Raw genomic sequence first — 6,721 nt, 5'->3', positions numbered from 1 at the left:
TGGTTCAGATATTTACAGATCTTTATGTTGAGCTGAGGTCCATTGATATCGCATGTAGTAACAAATAGTATTCATTTCAGATGGAAATATTTCGGATGTCTAGGTTCAGGAGATCAGAACAGGTTTTCTAGTGTGTTCCCGAAAAATTCAGTAAAAAGATACAGATCTTTTAAAACATATATATATATATATATATATATATATATATATACCCCCATCCGTTCACATCATAAATGTGTAGGTTCCCCAGAACCATACACCCAACCGCACATGCCATTTAGACCCTGAGCACAAAGCCGAGGAGTCTGCAGATAATCTTCCTCCAACAATAAACCCCCAGATAAAACATTTCTCCGTCGGTAAACGGAGATATCAGAAATCAAAACATAATTCAGATCAGATATCAGAACAGAATCCAGGTTAGGAATCAGAACAGATTTCAGATCAGATGTCAAAACATAATTCAAATCAGAAATCAGATAAAATATTCATATAAGTAAGGAACACACTAGAGTTTCCAAATATTATTTAGAGATACAGGATAATCTTATCGGGCAGAGAAACACAAATCTTTAGTTTAACGATAGAATATTGAAATTTAGAATCACTATTGGAAGAGTTCATTAACTGACAGAATCATCAGTTATTCAGAATGTGAATTATCAGGATCATATCTTATTCGGACAGTTTTCAGAAGTTGTACATAATCAGAAGGGTATTCAGAATCCTTTGTATCCATGTCAATTGATCGGATAATCGAACAACTTGATAACGAAGATTCAGAACCTTAACAATTTATATCCACTGGTCAATTCATTTCCCTTCCAGGGTATTTACTTTTTAATACCACAAATTCTTGTTCATAGATCACCTTCAGAATCATCGCTGAATAGATCTTCCAATGATCTTTATTTCATTTCCAAGCTTCCACGATATCATGAAATACTGACGTGCTTGATTTGTAGTTCATGTTCCATAAGGACAGTACATCTTATAAACTCATCAAAATTTCCAGACTTATCCAATTCACTTACTTAATCCTCGATCATTGAGGTTACTTAGCTTATTTAGCAGTCAAATTCATTCCAGTTACTTCGGGGTTTTTCAGAGTAATTTAGACGTTACTGAATTTTAGATACATGTTGTACTTCCATTCCATTCGATTTGGTCTTCATGGTTGATTTGACTAACAAACGTCCAATTCATAGTACTGAATGCGATCTAGAGTTGAGTTGAGTTGAATACTTCCAAATTATCATCGAGCCAAACTTAAGAAGACGAACACGCATTCCAGTAATATCTATGCTATTTAGGTATTGACATAGATTTAGGGTTGATCTACTCACTTAAGTTGTTTTCCATTACTTTTAAAGGTATGCCAATACCTATGTTTATTTGGATTCCTTAATTAATCCAAGGCATTTACTTGGTATAGGTCATGAGGGTATTTTGGTAATTTTGGTATTAGTTTTATTCCATTCATTTCAGAGCTCGAGGATATCCAATCATTCCTGAGCTTGGTGATAATCTTGGGTCATTTCCATTACAGGGGTATTTTGGTCATTTACAGATCTACGGTATTTCAATCTTTTCCTTCCATCCGATCTTATTATTTAATTCAATCTTATCATTTACTTCAGTCCTTTCGAACAATTCTGACAGCAGAATACCCCCGATAAATTACTCTTCAAGTATTTAATCATTATTCGAATATTTTCAAGTCAAGTGTCTTCTCAGACTTTACAAACGGAATATCAGAAATTTTCCTGCACTAAGTCGGATCTTAACAATTAAATCCGTACTTAATCGAGTTAAGTACGAATCCTCTAAGTATTTTCTCAGTCAGAGTCATCTCAGACTATTCTATCTCTTAAGGGCATTTCCGTAATTTCTTAACCAGATAAGTTCGATATTAGCTCTTAACGAAAATAATATAATTTAGAGATCTTATGATTAATTGCTTTCTTGAACAATCTCTGATCTTGAAATAATTCCCTTAACACACTTCTAGTATCTTGCATAAACCCTCTTGGGGTTAAAAACCGGTTATCCATAATGTCTACGTATAACTATCATTTCTTATGCACATCAATATTTTATCAGATCAATATGTCTGTAAAATCCTCTTATCTAACTTCTATATTCCAATCTTGTCTTTTTATAACACAAGGGTATTTTTGTAATTTTACCCTACCGGAGTATTTTCATAAATTCACATCCAAATGCCTTTAACATTTAACCTTTGATGAAATAAATTATAATTTACAGATCCAGGTTGATTTCTTTACCACTAAGCACAACTTGTAATTTAATTCTAGCAATCCCTTAATTTCTTATAAAAGTCATCTGAACCATAATCAATTACTGAACCTTTTTACCGTATTCAGATCGAGTGTAGAACTTCATTAATTACACATATGAGACCAAACATTTCCATTCATGCATTTACCAATACCAACATGTCCTATAAAGCATAAAGAGGTAGTAAAGTATTACCTCGATTTCCGTGCAATACTGATCAACCATAAAAATTCCATTCGAACGCCTTTGATCTTCAATTCAACTTCCAATAATTCCTCAGATACATATCAACATAAATTATATCAGAAACGGAGCTTAATTACGATAAACGGATCGAATCGGGTGATAAATTAGTGGAAGATGGCTTACCGAGTTCGAATTTGGCGAAACGGACTTCGGATTCGGATTCAGGACGTCGAAAGCATAAAATATGACTTTTCGGAAATTTGGAATTTTCGGTCAAAATCAGAGTCAACGGGTTTGACTGACAATTTCGAGGCCTTCGGGTTCGAATTTTGAAAAACGGACAGCGGAATCGGATTTGGAACGTCGAAAAATGTCAGGATAGGTATACTCGGTCGAAGTCAAAGGTCGTTTAATGCCCGGTCAAAGCCGGTCAAAGTTTTGGTCAACAGTGGTCAACTCCGGTCAACGGTCAACGGTCAACGGGTCGGGTCAACGGGTCGGGTCGGGTCAACGGGTCGGGTAAACGGGTCGGGTTGGGTTAACGGGTCGGGTCGGGTTGTGACCGGTCAAACCGGTCAAAACAGTTCCAAAACCGGTCAAACCGGTCACTTTTTCCTTCCCCACGCGCAGTGGCGGCGCGTGGGGGCGCGTGAACAGTGATAAAATCCCGGAAAAATTTCTAAAAATTATTTTGAGCGATTTCGAGATACTTACAAAGCTCGGTTCACAATTTTGAACGGCGGAGAGCTCGATTTCAACAAATCGGGAAGTTTGACCGGTTCACCTCCCAACGCGCCGCCACCGCCGGAGAAAAAGGAGAACACCGATGGACTCGGAACGGCACAAGGAACACGATGGTGCAGGAGGTGTTGTAAACGGATGACCCGATCGTCGTGAATCGATGAAAAACCAACTAAAACCGAGTTATTACCGACGATACTTCCGAATTAAATTCACGACGAACGGCGATGATTCACGACGAAAGGTTTGAGGGGTTTTGTTCCTCGGTTGACAACGAACACGATGGTGGTTTCGGCTCATTGTTTGGAGGTCGGACGGCGAGTAGATCGGAGTTCAAAGTTGGGTTGAGGGAGAGGGAAAACTGGAAAAATTTCCAGAAAACATACGGGGGATTGAGGTTTATAACATCTCATATTTAAAAATGGTTAAACCAAGAGTTTAGCCACTGAACTTCCTGCACTTCATAAAACGGTCTGCCAACTTTAAAATTTTACAATTTAATCCCTTATTTCTTTCAAAATACCAAATTAAATCCACCAATTTATATTTTCTTAAATTTAGCCCCTAAATTGGGGTGTTACAATAATAGGTAAAAATATGATTTAATAGGTAGCGTTTATATAATGTAATATGTATCGTTTATATAATGTAATAGGTAGTCGTTATATTGTAAAGTATCTATCCTTTTTATAAAAGTGTCTATACTTTTTTCACTGTGGAAAACATTAATATAATGTTATCTTTTGAGTGAGTTTTAAGATATTAATTTAGTAATTATAGGCGTCTAATGATTTATTTTTTACGTTACGATATATATTATTATTAAATTAAAAATTCTTAATATTATTTTATAACATATCAAAACAATCAAATAATTTTTTGTGCAAATGAAATTATTAAATTAATATTATAGGTGGAAAACATGAAACATACTTAAAAAAAATTGAAACATAAATTACATATCTTTAAAAAAAGTATCGATCCTTTTTATAAAAAGTATGGACACTTTCAACATATTATAATAAAATAGGTAAATTTGCAATGCTATCGGTATAAATATACCGGTTTTATGCGCGAATAGGTCTACAACCTATATCGACACTTTTTAATATTGTGTCGGTAGTTTATGTCCAGATTGGAAGAAAAATGTGTCGATACATTGTCAAAAAGTGTCGACATTTACACATCGGAACCCATAATTATAATGTAATAGATAATTTTATAATATAACCGGTAAATATACCGGTTTTATGCGCGAATAGGTCTACAACCTATATCGACACTTTTTAATATTGTGTCGGTACTTTATGTCCAGATTGGAAGAAAAATGTGTCGATACCATTTAAAAAAGTGTCGGTAATTTTAAGTAACGCGGTTTTCCTTCCTTCATTCAAAATATTTATATGTACATACAATAGGAGTCATGTTGATACTTACGATATATTATATGGAGATCGTTGTCATTCCATTCCGTCTTCGAAAAAATCAGTTGATGTAGGCTGTGTGCTTGTACTCAAACTGAGCTTGACTTGAGGACATGTTAGTTTGTTATGTCCCTCACCGTTGCAGTACCCACATCGCCTAATTTTCTTCTCGACCTTGTTCTTCGGCACTTCTTTTTGCTTACGTTGTTTTCGTTGAGGGTCACGAACATTGTTTACTACAATGCTCTGGTTGACTGAATGATTCAAACCAAACGAGTTTTCTAATTCTTCTATTAGTTTTTTCATCTCATCTCTTGCGGTTTTGAAAGACTCGTCTGTCTTTGATGCAATGTAGCATAACCTACTTGACGTTGAACGTAGAGCAGCGAACCTTGCCATTTGCATCACTTCTGGAGACACATTCAAATCAACATAGCTGGGTGTAGAAGCCTTCGCATCATTAGTCCACCTACTTTGAATCAAAGTCCCGGGAAAATATGTGTAGTCCAATTGCTTCAAAATGTGAAGTTGATGGCGACACGGAAGTCCAACGGTCTCGAATTTTTTGCAGGAGCAAATTAGAGTTTTCGTACGAGAATCAAAACTAATTTCAAATTTCCTATTTTTTCTGCGTACTTTGACAAAATATAATGTTGACATTCATCTAATAAGGACTTAATCTCTGCCTCAATCCGGTACAATGTCTCCCGTATAAGTTCATCTTGGAACACACGAAAAGATTCGCGGGTAAAAATCGCAGCGGCATGGCTTTCAAGGTCGACCAGTTTTGTGATCTGGAAGGGCTTCGTATGGGAACTTAAGTAATCCGCTTTCAACTCGTTCATACGTATTCTACTAATTCCATCTTCAATTGCACGAACAACATCTAAATATGTCTTCTTGTGTTTCAGTGCAATAGCTAGTGAAGCATTCATAGACTCGCACCTTTGTGTTGAGCGAATATTGGCAAAGAAATGACCGGTTAGATATGCTTGTGCCCATAAGTGTCGTGTATTTCCCTTCTCAATCACCCATGGATGCTTTTGGACGTTGAATTCTGAAACAACCGAACGCCATTGAATATCAAATTCCTTGGTTGTCCACCAGGAAGCCATGCATTTTCAGAATGCTGCTGTAAACTTTGGGTCACCAATGTTAGCTTGTGCATTGCGAGAAAGATGCCAAGAACATAATCTGTGCTTAGCATAAGGGATAACAGATTTGATAGCCCTCTGCATTGCCCTATCCCCATCGGTTACAACGGAAATAGGTGATTTATTCATCATGGCTTCTAAAAAATTTTGTAGCACCCACTCGAAAGATTGAGACGTCTCGTCAGCGATTATGGCAGTGGCAAACACAATTGTGTTATGGTGATTATTGACACCAACAATAGGCATAATTGGTCGACCATACAAATTATCTTTGTACGTTGTGTCGAACGCAATTACATCACCGAAGCATGTGTAATCCGATCTCGATGTAGAATCCGACCAAATAAGATTATACAATGCCCCCGATTCGTCTACCGAGTATGTCATAAAAAACCCGGGATCATCATGTTTCTTATAATCAAAGTAGGCAATAAGCGCATTCACATCCCCATCGACGATTTCCTTTGCTTTACCTCTTTGAAGTGCATTGTAGAGGTCTTTATGTGTAAATCCAACATTATGATAGCCCCTGCCTGCTGCGTTAAATAGTTCATTACTTGTGACGTGCCAACACCGACCTCTTTCAATGTTGTTGCCTCATCGATATCAGCCTTACTTACAGCTCTATTAGAACGCATAAATGGTGTCATAGCAGGTGTGCACAATGCATGATTATGTTTCTGATCAGACTTACTTATAACCCACTGATCATTTGTATTTGTTGCTGTAACTACGACTCTAGCCTTACATCCTGTTCTTGTGACTGGCGTATGAGCACGTTGACGATCAACAGTTTTGACTCTTGATACTCGAAACCCTTCTTTGGAACAACAAAATTCTTGTGTCTTCACATTCCCTTCCACGTCAAGCCGTGTTGTTCCCTTACGTGCACTAAACCCATGTTCCCGTGCGAAT

Source organism: Hibiscus syriacus, unplaced genomic scaffold (genome assembly GCF_006381635.1).
Source record: "Hibiscus syriacus cultivar Baekdansim isolate YM2019G1 unplaced genomic scaffold, ASM638163v2 tig00111356_pilon, whole genome shotgun sequence".
In the NCBI taxonomy this organism is placed as follows: domain Eukaryota; kingdom Viridiplantae; phylum Streptophyta; class Magnoliopsida; order Malvales; family Malvaceae; genus Hibiscus; species Hibiscus syriacus.
This window is presented reverse-complemented; position numbering follows the sequence as displayed.